This window comes from Perognathus longimembris, chromosome 14, assembly GCF_023159225.1.
Source record: "Perognathus longimembris pacificus isolate PPM17 chromosome 14, ASM2315922v1, whole genome shotgun sequence".
Classification (NCBI taxonomy): Eukaryota; Metazoa; Chordata; class Mammalia; order Rodentia; family Heteromyidae; genus Perognathus; species Perognathus longimembris.
In genome coordinates, this window is record NC_063174.1 from 2,331,753 (window position 1) to 2,348,329 (window position 16,577).

Here is a 16,577-nt window from a genome sequence, read left to right on the forward strand (position 1 = left end):
TTATGCCATTTGAGATTAATTTTATAAATGAATTTATTTACTATTGGATTATTTTCTGCTTACATGGTTTTCTAACTAGTTCATATTAGAATATCCAAACTTGGTGAAAATGTATTTAGTTTGGAAACATCAATACTGATACTTACAATCTTTCATGGGGAAAAATCTAACAAGAAATGATTAGACCCTTTCCTTCCACAGGAGGAACATTGGACTCCATAGATTGACCTCCATCCCTAATAAGCTCCATGACCTGGTAAGTCCCATTATTCTATCAATCTTCAGGTTTCTCATCTATAAAATGAAGTTGGATCATATGATTTTTGAGAGTCCCCTTCATCTCTAAAATTGTATGATACTGTCAGCTCTCATTTTTATCTATCTATCTATCTATCTATCTATCTATTTATTTATTTATTTATTTATTTATTTTACTAATTTAGAGGAGCAATGAGCTGCTGCGGTGATCCGGTAGATGAATCCTCACTCTTTCTGCCTGATTGGCATGGCAAGTGACGGTGATAGGAAAGAGAAGGGTTGCAGCTGAGGTTGCTGCAAGTGGGCACACGTGGAAACTTCTCACTGCTCTGGGGATACTCTGGTGTTTGTTAGCTCTGCTGCCCAGATGGGATCTGACACTGCACTCTAGTTACCTTCAGTATAAAGGATCCTATGGTAACACTCCAGTAACAGCGTGTGTTACTGAAGACCCTTTCCAAATACACCCTGCCGCATTTGACTGTAGCTATGAACAAGTGGTGCCTTATCTGTTTCACACAGTTGTAGACTAGAAGTTCAAGATCACATCCATGATCCTGGGACCACATCTCAAGGTAATATTTTTTTACATACATAAGCTCCTTGATGAAGAGAAACAAGCCAAACCCCAATCCAGTATACAGAAACACATAATTAAAATTAAAATATAATTAAATGAATTAGAGTTCATTAAAACCATAAAAAGAATCAACAGGACAAAGACTTGGTTCTTTGAAAAAATTAACAAAATTGACAGACCCTTGGCAAATCTTACAACCTGTTTTTCTTAAGCTTTGTTTTTGTAATGATATTATTCTGCATTTCTTTAATTATATAGGGGGTTGAGAAAATTTTCAGCTGCTTGGAATTATCACTACTCTATAGAGCTTTGACCTCTAGGTTTATACAATCATTGTCTTGTATATAAGCGTATTTCATTGTACATGAATAAGCATTCATTTACGAGATTATTTTCTAGATAGTGATACATGTTTTAAACTCTCTGTATTTGCCTCTAGTCTTCCCATGATCTTTCTTACTCCAGTATAATTCTTAAACGATTGCATCTTAATGTCCATTTTCTCACGTGCACCTTAGTGCCTCACTTCTATTCAACCTCACTATCATGAGACAATATAATTTTAATATGTGACTATGATAGCATTAGTTTTAGTATGATATTTGTTTGGGATGAGAGAGAGAGAGATAGAGAGAATAAGAGAGAGGTGCTCACACTCTGCGTCTTATTTAATATGTCCATAGTGAAATTTTCTACCTTCTTATTACTATGCTTACATAATTAATATCTAGCAGGATCTCTAGGGCCCATTGTAGAAATGATTTTGCCTCTTGTTTTCTTTTTGTCCTTTGTCACTAGTTTTGGTTTCTGTATCTTTTGTCTTACACGGAAGCTTATCTGTTTGGGGGAGGGCAAGGAGAGAGCACAGAAATGGCGGGACAAAGGGTGAACAAATGCAGCACTGGTACTCACGAGACACTGTGTTGAAAATGAGCCATACAACTTGTGGGTGGGGATGGGAGGGGGAGCTGACGGGGAAGGGAAGGGGCAGCACTGTTCAGATAGAAATGTCCATTACTCGACTTATGTAACGGTAACCCCTCTTACATCACTTTTACAATGTCAACAAAAAATTCAGACCTTTGGCTTTTCCCCATTCTTTGTATCAATTATTTGTTATCTAAGGAAACTGGTACTGAAAACCATTTGTTCAAAGCTCTTACACGTGTATTCTAGCAACTTATACCAAGAGAGTTCTTATTTCCTGTCTTCCCAGGTATTTTGGTTTCCATATGATCTAGCATTATTGAAGTAACAAAAAGAGAAAACAGGTTGTGTAGGTACACTTCACTTTGTGTCATCTGTGTCAAAGAACTAACCGTGCAAGTGACAGCTCTTATTTTCTGTAACATTTCAAATCAACTTTATGTTTCAATTTGTCAACCTTTGGTTGGGTCATGGAATATCCCACAGGAGGCAAATGGCTTTTCAATATTCTTTGTTGAGATTCTCCTGAAAGTCAGAGGTTTGATATTCTTCCTAATCTTACTTTTGTATATGTGGGGCAGGCAAATACACAAGTGAATTAGAAATAGGCTCCAATGTCCCATGTTGTCTCTCAGGATCTAACTCAATCATACTGCTTGAAATGAGCAAAAGTAAAGTTATTGACAAATCATTTTCTATAACATCAATTAGGGTTTCAGGAAAACACAGCCGAAAATGTTTGGAGAAAGAAAGTTGATCTTTCTCTGATGTAGTGTCTTTTAACTTTCTTTGAAATTTTTTCATTTATTAGGCTGGGTTGGTGGATCGTGCCTTTCATCTGAGTTATTTGGGAGGCTGGGATCAAGATGATCACCGTTTAAGGCCAACCCGGGCACAAGTTTTCTAAGACTGCAACTCCATCAATTGAAAGCTAAATGTGGTGGTATAGGCCTGCAATCCCAGCTATAGAGGAAGCCTAAATAGGAGGACTGCAGTCCAGAGCCTGTTCAAGAATAAACATGAGATTCTATTTAAAACAAACAAAAAAAACCTACAGGAAAAACAAAAACGAAGTGACTGGAACACGTAGCATGATGCACACTAAATAAATACCGAGACACTAAGGAGATAATTGTAAAAGTCAGTGAATAATGAGTGCTGGGCACAAGCCAAGTCTATGACTTCTACCTAAATTTTAAAAAAAAGAGATAATTTATAGAATCACCTCAAACACCACTGGGAGTCAATGTGTTACTGACAAATAGAAGAAGCGCCATTATTTGAGTAGATAGTGATGTTGCACGCAGAAAAGCCTGGCATGTTCCTGCTACTGGCCCGGGGGAAGCTCTGTGAACCTGAAAGACATGTGGATGCACCTTGTTCTGTTGGTTTGCCTTTAAGTCAGGTATCAGTTAAAGTGGGGCGGTTGTCCGTCACCAGTGAGACACACTTCTCTGTCTATTCAGACACCACAAGCTTACGGATGCGGACACTGTTGATACTTTGAGGTATTGTTTTCTCCGCAGGGGCTGCACGGTGTGTCAGTGAGCAAGACTCTGTAATATTACTTGTTGAAGCTGATGATTTTAATAATTCTCCGGCTGAATCGTGAGTTCCTGGATGCCAGTGGTTTGACGGGGTCTCCCTGCAGAGTAGCTGTAGGTAAATGCGGGACACCCAGGAAGCAAGAGTCTATGTCCCTGGACCCTGGGGCCTAGCCTCAAGTCTCCTTCTGTTTGACTTTGGATTTCTAAGTGTACCAGATTTTCTTTTCATTATCTAGTTTTGTTAATCATTCCTTTCAGATAATTCAAATACCTCCTATTCGTTCCTTTTCTTTCTCTACTGGTTCTTTTTGTTTTGTGTTGCATTTTTTCCCCATGACTCTTAGTGAATTAGTGTATTACTGGCGTGTTAGTTCGTGTTTCTATGACCAAGTGCATGGCTGGTGCCTTATACAACAAGTGTTTGTTTCTGATAGCTCTGTAAGGTCGGGAGTCCAAGGTCCAGGTAGCAGCGGAGGAAATGTCTGGCGAGGGTCTTCTTTTTCTTTCTGAACTCTGGACTTCCTAGTTGCCAGGTAGGAGCTCACAGAAGCTCTGTCACCAGAGTCACTCCTTTAGCCCCAACAGACGCTTCTTTCTAGATCTTCACACCGTGAACAGATTCATTGTTTCTAAATCCCAGTACCCTGGAGATTAGGGATTCAACCTACCGATTGTGGAGACTCCAAATTCATTCAGGGTTTCCTCTTGACAGGATGTGGATCGGCTTTTATTTTACTCTATTCAGGCTGCTATGACACAGTACCTTGGGCTGAGTAGTTTAAAAACAAGGGAAACCTCTGTGAATGGTAATGGAAGCTTGAAGGTCTGAGACTAAGTCTTAGAGTGATGTAGTGTGGACAGTGTATCTCTCTGTGTGCCCTCATGTGGTAGAAGGGATTACCAAGGTCTCTGTCATTTTTAGCAAGCACTGATTCCATTTAAAGGCTTGCTTTCTAGCACCGTCACCTTGTGGAATAAGATTGCAACATACGTGTTTTTTGCCGGGGGGCTGAGGGGGGGGCAGACACACATTTAGGTAATAGAAATTCTTGCTGTGGACACTCCCAGTTTAAATTCACGGCCTGCCGAGTGTGTCTATCTGAGTTGCAAACTTGTATGATACTTGGATGATAACAGTTGTTGTTCTACAGGGATTTTTTTTCCCTTTACTTCCCACCTCATATGTCTTTGAGTCTCTGAGGTGGGAAGTAAAGATTTAGTTTTTATTTACTATTAACTCACTGGCTTCGAATGCCCTCTGGAAATTGCTGTCTGTTCGTAGTGACAGGTAAGTCTGACAACATTCAAACGGAAGCCACCATCCACTGTCTCCTGAGCACAACTCTCATACATTTGCCTGCTCTTTGCACATTTCTGTCTTAAGTTTAATGTCCTCAATTTGACTCACTTATTTTTCCCTATTCTTTTTTCCTCCACTAGTTCTAGGACTTGAACTCAGGGCCTGGGCGCTGTCCCTGAGCTTTTGGGCTCAAGGCTAGCATTCCACATCTTGAGCTACAGCTCTACTTCTAGCTTTTTTGTGGTTAATTGGAGTTCCAATTAACACACACACACACACACACACACACACACACACACACACACCTTATGGTTTCCTGTCCTATGTAACCAACCTTCAGCATTCAGTTAGTCACAAAACTTATTTTTTTCTCTTTGTTCATGGTCGCATAGCTCTGAGGTCTATACCACATTTTCCTTTCTAGAATGGCTCGCTTTATGTCTTTCTCTTTCCAGCTCTTCTGTGTTCCCCCTGCCCAGGAGAATAACCTTTATAGATTCTACCTACAGCTCCTCTGGTTTCTACTAAGCTCGGCCACAGGGAGTCCCTGACTGGAGATGGCACAGGAGGGTAGTAAAGGTTGGTTGTTACCCCGGCCTCTTCCCTCCCTCGGGCTGTCCGTAAACCCCTCCTTCCGGTTACAGCTCCCGCTGGACAGTGGCTTTAACGGCTGACCAGTCTTGCTGGTGGCTACTCTGACAGGTGGCATTCTATCACAGATGAAGACCTTTTGCTTCTTAAAATTACTCTTGCCCTTGGGTGCTTTAGGTCTGGGGTAGTAAAATCTGCCTTTACTCCCTCCCTTTCCCGGTTTTACTTTGTTTTTGAATTTTCTTACACACTTGTGAGCAATTGTCTTATTTCACTCCCCTCGATAATCTCACTTAACTGGACCACTGAAGAAAAACAAGTGCTGAAATGACATGCAGACACCCTCTATATGTAATCTCATTTCTCATCTATGTTCTTCACTAACTTCCACCACATACACTGCACATTGGGTTTTTGCATGCAGTTAGTAAAACAGGAGGTGTTCTTTCAAACTTATTTTTAAACATCTAATATTGCAACTCTCTGGGATGGTCAGATTCTTCTTCCTCTTTGTATATCTCTACCTGGAAAACTCCCTTCTATTCTTTTAGACCCAAATCAGTGAATGTTACTGGTGACAGATTATATTATTTTCATAACAATTACTTCTCTACTATTCAATCCCCTGAAGTCTTAATCCTGACAGTCAGTTGATATGAAATTTGTCTGTGAGACTTTCTCTTTATCAATGATCAGGAATGGGGTTGATGCATAAAATTTTCCTAGAAGGAGCCTTAAGAACCAATGCATATTGGTCTATCTTTCCTTCGGTTATCTGTGGAAATATTAATGATGCTAATAATTGTCCTCTAGTCCTGAATCTAGAGAGTGAGATGAATATGATTGATTATGATCTGACCATTGATTTGTAATGTGAACAAAGAAACAAATATAATTCCCTCAAAGTGTTATTTTTTAGACCATTCAATTTTGAGACCTTTTTCTTATTGAAGCATAATTTGGGCCAAACTGATTTATATGCTTCTTCTATAATGAAAAATTTATACAAATATATGGTTTTCATTCAAGGATTTGAACTTCACTAAAAGGAGTTTAGTTAATTTAACAGAGGATTTTGAAATAAATCATTGATCAGCAGGATAGAGCATGAAACATTCATTAAAACTTCTGTTTGAAGGGTATTTAATTGTGGAATTAATGCTCATGGTATATTTTTAATTGAAAACCACATTACCAGGTAGTATGTTCCATATGTTTGGATTTGAGTGAAAACAAAGCAAATTAAAGGGATATCATTTTTCATGAATTAATTTTTCCAGTTGGACAACTGTGACCCATCAGTTTCACATGCAGAAATATCCTTCAAATAGTGTCTTCTTTGTGATGCTATCTGCAATAATTCTGGGCAAAATTTTGTCTTCTTTCTTCCCTAAAAGAATGCTGGTGTTTTAAAAATCGCATTGTCTAGAACTACAATTTTATAGTTGTCTGTTAATCTATTTTCTTATACAAGCGAACATCCGCACTGATGTCATAGTATGACTGTAACAATCAAGAGATAACCTAGACGGGCATGGGCGGCTCCCACCCACTATTCCACCTACTCAGGAGGCTGAGAGGAGGTTCTTATCTACAACCAATGACTAAAACGCAGGAAGTGGAGCTGTGGCTTAAGTGGCAAAGTGCCGGTCTTGAGCCAAAAATCTCAGTGACAGTGCCCAGGACCTGAGTTCCAGCCACACTAAATACACACACACACACACACACACACACACACACACACACACACACACACACACACCCCATGCTTGCCTCTGGCTAGGTCGTCTCTTTGGTTTGTTTGGCCAGTCCTGGGCCTTGGACTCAGGGCCTGAGCACTGTCCCTGGCTTCTTCCCGCTCAAGGCTAGCACTCTGCCACTTGAGCCACAGCGCCGCTTCTGGCCGTTTTCTGTATATGTGGTGCTGGGGAATCGAACCTAGGGCCTCGTGTATCCGAGGCAGGCACTCTTGCCACTAGGCTATATCCCCAGCCCCGTGGTCGTCTCTTTGGTAAGTGCTGGTTTACATGAAGTTATAGGCAAGTTGGGAGGCAATGTTGAAGCCTAAATGAATCTCTGGAACTTCTCAGAGATGCCTCACCCATCGGGGACCAGTCTTGCCATTTAGCCAAGTTGAGATAGAAGATATTATTAAAAAGCTAAAAATATCTTTACTAATAATTAGATATTGCACCTACCTGGCAAGTGTGAAATCATGAGTTCAAACGCTAGTAGTACCAAAGGGAAAAGATAAAATAGGTATCAGGGAGCCATCCTGCTTTGCTTTCCCTAAGATTTAGGGGTAACAACTATCCTGGTAACTCGGTCAGGCACTTTGGCTCTTTTTCTTTTTGGAGGCTCTTGGGTTTGAACTAGGCTCCACACTTGTTAGACAAGTTCTCCGTTGTGGAGTCATTCCCCCAGTCCTGTTTTTCATCGGTTATTTCAAAGACAAGGTCTTATTTTCTGTCCAGGAATGTGGGGAGACAGGAAGCTTAGGCTCCTGGTTCCTGGGCTGAAAGGTGTGGACCTCGCTTACTTCTTTGGAGATGGAGTTTCCTGGACCTTTCTTTGTAGGCTGGTCTGGAGTCTTGATTTTCTGAATTTCAACTTCCCAAGTAGCTAGGATGACAGGAGTGAGACATCGGTATCCAGTTTAGTAGTCCATTTTACTGACCAGAAAACTAATACTAGCAGAGCGATCCTAACTAGGATCTGACTGGCCCAGAGTTGGGTCTCTTCCCAAACAGCATGCCCTTTATAAATATTGGCCAAGTCCGGTCCAGTGCCAAGAACTGCCACTGGAGGGCCACAGGGAGATAAGATTTCCTATATTCAGGGAATATTTTGATTTGGGTCCAATGTGTTGCCCCTAGGGGTACAGTGGCCCCATGTGAAAGAGGAGCCACGAAGGAGGAAAATTAGAGAGGTTTATGGAAGAAGATCATTGGATCTCGTGAGATTCAACATCTCCTAATCCCTTCAGTGAACTGAATGGGCGAGTCACGATGGGAGGATATTTAGGGAAAGAAAACACTGTAAATGCCTAGGAGAGGGATCCAGAAGCTTCTACCTTACAGAGCCAGGGCTGTGCAGAGCCAACCATGGAGAGGAGCGCAGAGACAACTACAGGATGAGTCCGGGAAGGCAAGACTTCTCAAAGAGATGCCCGAGTCAGGGCCCAAGGGTTCATGGGGGTCATCTCTACCTCCTACTTCCCAGACATATGTTCTTGGTTAGGCCCTGCCTCTGGACCAGAAAGATTATGGGTTTGATCTGACGGTCCTCGCTGCTGCTGGGGAAGTTGTACAACTGTAGCTGTGCTGGTCCTGGATCTTTCTTACCCTTACACGATCCCCATCATATATGACCAAATATGTAAGGTGAGCTTGTAGGCCTCCTTTACACAAAGTCAAAGTGGGACATTACTAAAAGTAATAGGATAAAAGTAAAATAGGATTTACACCTGCAAGCCTAGCTACTCAGCGGGCTGAGATCTGAGGGTCATGGTTTGACATCAGCCCGGGCAGGAAATTGTGAGACTCTAATCTCCAATGAACTGCCGAAAGAGCTAGAAGTGGAGCTGTGTCTCAAGTGCTAGAGCACTAGCCGTGAGCTAAAAAGCTCAGAGACAGCACCCAGGCTCTGAGTTCAAGCCTCAGGACCAGCACACATACACTGAGTTAAGTTAGGAAAAAAGAGATACCTTGTGACTCAATCATTAGTCACTTAATCATTGGCTCCAGGGACTGAGTCACAAGGTAGCTCTTGAGTCACACGGTATCCAGTCCATTCTTGCCTGGGGTCCTGGGCCCTTCCATAGCACTGCCCATCCTAGCTTTAATAAACAAGGGCCAGTCTTCCATCTTATTCAAACACAACTGAACAGATAGGGCCAGAAAGCCAGACTGTTTGTTGGGCTGCAAGAGTAGAAGTCACTGGGTGCTGGTGGCTCATGCCTGTAATTCTAGCTATTCAGGTGGCTGAGATCTGAAGATTGTGGTTCAAAGCCAGCCAGGCAAGAAAGTCTGTGAGACTCTAATCTCCAGTTAATCACCAAAAAGCTGGAAGGGAAGCTATGGTTAAAGTGGTAGAGCACTAATCTTGAAGAAAACAGCTCAAGGACGGTGCACATGCTAAGGTGAAGTCCCAGGACTAGCACAAAACCACAGTTAAAACAACAAACAAACCAAGACAAGTTATCTGGAAAGGGGTTATCTGGCCCACATTTGGTGCATGAGCTAGGCCCTTATAGAACTAGCTTCAGTTGGTGTAGCTATTTAGTAAGTAGGCTTTTCTTCAGAGTCCTTCAAGTGTAAGGAAGCGATGCCATGCTTTCAGAGTGGCTCTGTTAATGGTTTGTCCTCACCTGACTTGAAATGAGGAGGAAATTTCATAAGCTGATTTGTGCACAGTTTCCTACTACCTTTTAGTCTTGTTTGAGCTGAAGGGTCCCGAAGATGTACAGAATATTGCAAACTATTTTCTTGCAAATTATGAACTTTGGCCTTGTACTTCTCCTCTTGGTACAAAGAATGATTATGTTGGCAGTAGAGCAGATGTTTTATTGCCGACATCTTGTTATCCTCGTTATATATTAATTTGTGAAAGCCAATGACAAGTAGTATACTTAGGGCGGAAAGCACACAATTCTTAACTCGCCACAGACTAGACGTGATTTTGAGAAGTTGCAACTAACTTTAAATTTCCTATTTATGTAATTGGGATTATAATTTTTTGCTCTGCACAACCTGCAACAGTACGGTGGGATACTGGAACTGAGGAAATGGAAACAGATGCAGAGAGAGCACAGGAAGTGGAGAGCAAGGCTTTCACCCGCCCACGAGCCCGGGTTCCTGTAGGCAAGCTTATTTCGTTAGTTTAGTGTAAGGATGGTTACTATAGGTCAAAGCAGGGTATATGTGTAGCAAACGAGGTTGAAATGTATTTTGTTGTTACAGTTATTGAGCTAAGACCTAACACAGAGCTTGTGCACTTAGCAAAATTTGACTCTGGGCAAAGAGAAGCAGTAAATGTTTTTGAAATTTGTAGCTGTGATTTATTTATTTCACTCCCTTTATCTCAACCATCAGTAGGGTCTAGTTCTCGAGCCTTCTGAGCACTGGCCACCCTTTGCCGGTCTTACAGCTCAGCTTCAGAGTTCCATACAATCATGGTGTCCGTCTTCTGTGAGAAAATAAGATAATGCACGAGAAGCATTTAGCACAGTATCTGCTACACAGTCTGCTAACAGCCTAATTAATAAACACCGAAGTAGTATAACTAATGACGCTTGGTGATGTGTCTTTAAAATTATTTCAGGTCGTATCTTTGAAATCCACCCTTCTCCCCATGCTGTTTTTTCTGGCCTTGCCATTGTATGCCCTCAATGCTCTGTCCAGGTAGACTTGGCTCGGGGCTTTAACCTGGCATGCCCCTCCCCCTCCCCTCTCCCCCCCCCCCCCCCAGGCCTGTGGTCCCCATCCCTCCTCTGCCTTGACTCTAAAATGTCCTTGGGCTGCTTTTCTCCTCTGCTTTGTTCTGCATTCTGTCTTGCTGTCTAATACAATTCCACGTTGATTTGACTAAGATGACAGCCTTGCCATTTGGAGAAAATTTTTTACGTGTTTCCATAATTCTCTTTCTAAAGCACAAAACAATTTTGCCATTAAATCCTGAACATTCTCTTTCGTTCCGTTTCAAGAAGGCTTTCCCCGAGCCAGATGAAAGTCTTCAGAATGACTTATGACAATGATCAAATGACAGTCGCATTCTGGACACCATGTTGTTTCTAATCTACAAGAAAATGGTGACAGACACTATAGAGAATAGCCGCTTTCACTACAGAATTACTAATTTTCTAAGATACTAAAACTCACAGAGTCAGCAATTTGAATTTGTTTTCTTCAAGATTTGAGTCAGCAGTTTGAATTATTTTTTTTCAAGATTTATATTATCAACTTCTCTCATACATTCTTTCTGTGTCTCTAAGAATGTTTGTGTTAGAGTCCCATCCTCAAATCATCAAGCTAAAGTTTCTGTGGGCACTAAATGTATTTCAGTTAAATAGCAGAGAGGCTCATATTCATTTTTTACAAAGTGTCTAATGATTATTAGATATTATGATATGTCTTTTTTTCCTTAAACATCTGAACAAAAACCATCTTAAGGTATGGTTTTCCTTCCATATTAATTGCTAGAGAATATGAAACAATTGTATTTGGTATTAGAGGACCAAGATTAGAATCTGGGTAGTAGTCCAAGCTATTTGTATTTTCTTCCAAGTGTGGTCTTTAGTTTTCACTGGTGTTGAAGGTGGAGAACTGAGGCACTGAACAGCTACAACTGTCCCTATTGTGTAGCTCCTGAGTAATTCTTTAAAAAAATCGAATCATTTATTATTCTTAAAGAGTCTTACTTTTGGTTGGACTCAGATCTAGAAGTAGGATCTCTCAGGGAGGAGAGCCTTTATCTTTTGGCAATCTATTCCTGACATCATCGTCATCATCATTATATTATTATTTATTATTATTATTGCTGTTGCTTTCTTCACTCTCTTGGCAAAAAACCCAGCATTTTCTGCAGCCTCCTCCTTGTTTTTCTTAGTATGTTGTTTCTTCAGAGCAATATATGACATTTGTGTTGTTGAATACATGGACTAACAGACTATGGATCTTGGGTGTTTTGGTCCTCAGTTTTTTTTAATCTCTTTCTTCGAGGGTTTTCTGACAATATATTGACAGACATCACCTTCTTTAGAGATTGGGCAGGTTGTGAATTCTTCTAGCTCTTTTGGGTCTAGGACAGTGGGGCACAGTAAGTAATATCTGTCAGTCCAGGAATATCTTTTCCTCCTTCACCTCCTTCTTTATCTTTTTCTGTCTCTCTCTCTCCCTCTCTCCCTCCCTCCTTCCTTCCTTCCTTCCTTCCTTCCTTCCTTCCTTCCTTCCTTCCTTCCTTTCTTCCTCCCTCCCTCCCTCCCTCTCTCCCTCTCTCTCTCCCTCCCTTTCTTCTTACAATAACCAGTTTGAGAACACTTAGAATGGCATCCACAATGCAACCCTGAACAGGTTTGTGCTTTCTCTTTCCCGCTGTCTTTGATCCATAACAGAAATGTCTTTTGCTCAGTAACAAGTGAATTCAGCCATGGGTCAAAACACCCTGCTTTATGGGAAAATCTTGTTTGTCATTAGCATCCCTGATTTGGACCAAATAACCCTTCCATTCTTCACCCAGAGTGTCAGTGACAACTTCTGGGGCAATATGCTTCTCATAGAAAGTCTGAAGTTTGTGCCTCTGGTCCACATCAATAATGTTTCTAACAGCCCAGAATCTCCACAGGGAATACTCAGCTTCATCTTGGTGCAGCTGCTTGCCCAGGAGGTGCCACAAAAAAGAGCTGGTTCAGAGTAATTTAATAATGAAAGCTAGATGATGTTAGTCTCACCGTTCTCATAGGTCCACAGAAGACTAGTAACAGGACTTATGGAACATAACTGCCTTGCGCAGGCCAGAAAATCCTTTATAAATGAATGACATTTATTCACCTAAAATGCTTACCTCCTTTTTGTATTGATGATATAAGTAATGCCAGTCCAAAGTCCCTCATATTTCTGGAATCTTGTTTTATCCGGTGAGGAAGCCTAGGGTTTTATTTTCCCTTAAAACCCTTCAGATGTGTTTCTGAAATTGTAGAGGCAAAATAAAGAGCTGAAAAATTGAGTAGGAAGTGCTCTAGTATGTAGAAAGCTTTCTTCCAAGTTAGTAAAAGTAGAGTGGTTGAAGATCTTTTTTTCCATTGTGTTTTTCCTTCAGCATAATGTGTTTAAGTGTAGGATTAAAAAAATTATAATGCTTAAGTTTTATTGTATCTCAAAGTTGATGTCATTAGGGAAATTCATAATTGTCAAGTACTTTGTCTTCGCTTTTACTTATGACCTTACCTTTTATTTTTATATTTTGCTTATTGCCTATTGCCTCTATTAGAATGTAAGCTCCAAGAGAAGTGGGATATTTTCCAACTTTTACACTCTTAAATCTTAAATTTTTACCAACCAACCAACCAACTAATGTCCTTTATAAATATTATTTGTTGATCAAATTAATTAAGGAATGCTATAGTTTCCCAAATTTTCAAGCACATGGGTTTGAGGGTTTCATATTATGTAAAAAGAACACAAGCAGAATATAACGCTAACTGTCTCTATATATCCATGAAATTTGAAGCTAATATTGATGTTTATTTGGCTTAGGAAGCAGGTTAACATAGTGATTCCCAGAATGGGCTTTGGAGACAGTGAGAACTTGGTTTGAATCCCTGTGGAGCTATTTTCTAGCTGACTTACTTTGGGAAAATTACTTAACTTCTTTATGCCTCCATTTCTTCTATAATTTGGGAATTGTAATATTATCTTTGCATTTTTTTGGTGACTGAAATAAAATTATTCTCATAAAGGGTATGAGGGCACATAACAAGTGTTCAATGTCAGAATTGTTATTACTATTCAGGTTGCTATGTCTGACTATATCTGACTGATGTAATGTTTGTATAGGCCTCATTGTATCTCTGTTTTTTACATTTTCTGGGAAAACCTCATTCCCTTCCCCATTGTATCATGGTTTTCTTTCTATCCAGTAGATCTTTCCTTCTACTGATCATTTCTTTCCAAGTTTAACTCCATACTGCACCATTTTAAACGATGGCATTTTATAACGATTACTAAAGATTAATGGGAAGGATTGTTAGAAGAATGGCAGCCATATAAATTAGGCAACAAATTTGAGCAAATGTTAGTGAGCTAACTTCAAATTCATGTTTAGAAGCTTTTCATTTCAAAGCCAGTATACCTACCACGGAAATACCCTTTTGTAGATGAGTAACTGGCAGTCCTCCTCAACCCAAGCCTCAGCACACTTGTTAACTTTGTCTTGAAGACTAGCAATGAGTCAGTGAGGAAGGATGACTGAAGGAGATGGGGGTGGGGGACAAATGTGGTTATCAAGGGCAAATTGGGCTTTAGCAGGGTTCTGCAACACTGGGCGTCTGCATGGGGAAAACGTGTCAGAGCTTTTCCTATAAGCTGAACTGTGAACCTCCGGCTATGGGATGAAACCTTCGTTTCTTTGAAAGGAGATCATGTCCAGTGTAATGCTTTTGGATGGTGGGGTATGGCTACAACAGTTGGTAAAATATGAATATTATAACACAAGTTCAATTTGGCCCCTCCTCAGATCACTACCAAGGAACTTCAAACTTCCATTTTATTTATTTTTATTTGTTTCTTATTTATTGTCAATGTGATGTACAGAGAGGTTACAGTTTCATACATTAGACATTGGATACATTTCTTGTACTGTTTGTTACCTCCTCCCTCATTCCCCCCACCTCCCTCCCCCTTTCCCTTTCACCCCATGAGTTGTTCAGTTGGTTTACACCAAACAGTTTTGCAAGTGTTACTTTTGGAGTTGTTTGTCTTTTTATCCTGTGTCTCTCGATTTTGGTATTCTCTTTCACTTCCCTAGTTTTAATACCAGTATATCCAGTATCCAATGTACTCAGATAAGATACAGTGATAGTGCAGGTACAACCACAGGAAGGGGATACAAGAGGATCATCAACAATAGAAGCTACAGTTTCACGTGGCATGTTGAAAGTAATTACAACAGTGATATATCAATCGTTTCCATAACATGGAGTTCATGTCACTTAGCATCATCTTATGCATTCATAGGGGTATAGCTATTAGGCTCTTGTGATCCTCTGCTGTGACTAGCCTAAACCTGTGCTAATTATTCCCTATGAGAGAGACCATAGAGTCCATGTTTCTTTGGGTCTGGCTCACTTAACTTTGTATAATTTTTTTCCAAGTTCTTCCATTTCCTTACAAATGGGGCAATGTCATTCTTTCTGATAGAGGCATAAAATTCCACTGTGTATATGTACCACATTTTCCTGATCCATTTGTCTACTGAGGGTCATCTGGGTTGGTTCCATATTTTAGCTATGACAAATTGTGCTGTGATGAACATTGCTGTGCTGGTGGCTTTAGTGTGTTCTTGTTTGTGGTTTTTTGGGTAGATGCCCAAAAGTGGGGCTGCTGGATCATAGGGAAGCTCTATACCAAAACAAAATCGCAAAGAACCAACAGCCCCCTCAACAAGTGGGCTAAAGACTTACGAAGAGACTTCTCTGATGAGGAAATGAGAATGGCCAAGAGACATATGAAAAAGTGCTCTACATCACTGGCCATAAAAGAAATGCAAATCAAAACAACATTGAGATTCCATCTCACCCCAGTAAGAATGTCCTATATCACGAAAACTAACAAATGTTGGAGGGGATGTGGCAAAAAGGGGACCCTACTTCATTGTTGGTGGGGATGTAAACTGGTTCAGCCACTCTGGCAAGCGGTATGGAGATTCCTCAGAAGGCTAAAGTTCCATTTTAAAAGCGTTTTGTCTGTGCAAACGATAGTCTCCTGAATTCCCTAGTGGGACTCTAGACATCTCCCAGGTGCTAAGGAGAAGGGAATAGAGGAGCTGCTGTTCTGCAGAGTTGGGGTGATGGTGCTGTTAGTAGAAGCTGGCTTTGGGGCTGTTGGCTAGGCCCTCCAACCCCATTATGTCTTGAGTAGTAACGATGCTGGCTAGAAATAATGCAGCCTGCTAAGGTGTGCTGGCCCTTTAAATGCAGCATTGCAGAATGATACCACCGACGGCATTTTGCCAAAGGGCACATTCCCAACCCTGAGGCATAGATGCTCTGAGACGGACGTATGGGGGGTGGCAGCAGCGAGACAGAACAAACACCGGATTATCAGGAGCTAAGTAAAGTCAGCCATATTGCCTGGGAATAGAGAGCGATAAGGATGGAACTTCACCCTCGACCTGGAATTTCTTAATTGCTTTGGGAGAGGTGGCTTGGTGTTCCTTGCACAAAGTAAATGAAGGAATGGCTACTTTGCTGGCTACATGAAATTTATGACCCTGCTTGTCCTTTCCCTTCCTCCCTCTGTCCCTTACCTACCTCACTTTATGATGGGAACGACAGATCATATAGGGATCCATTAATTTGCATAGAGGTAACGACAGTTCATATATGGATCCATCAATTTGCAGATCGTCGTGCTGACTGACTCCTCCGCAAAGAGCCGAATGCGGCCAGGAAGTCATGCATGTGCTTCAATGTGAGGGCAGATTCAATTTGGGGGGAGAGGTTTCAGCACATTTTCAACTGTTTTCAAATGTAAACTTGCTGACGGGTTGGCATGCCCTCGCTTCCCCTTCTTCCCCATTCAAACTCTAATCCAACATCACACCTCGCCATTCTCAAACCTTCTCTAGTTGATATGATTAATGGCAGTACATTGGTAAA

The 16,577-nt window shown here is 40.9% G+C and overlaps 1 pseudogene; it reads right to left on the minus strand.

The window, feature by feature from the left end:
- Window positions 1-10,902: 10,902 nt before the first annotated feature.
- LOC125363606 lies at window positions 10,903-16,375 on the minus strand (annotated as a pseudogene).
- Window positions 16,376-16,577: the final 202 nt, after the last annotated feature.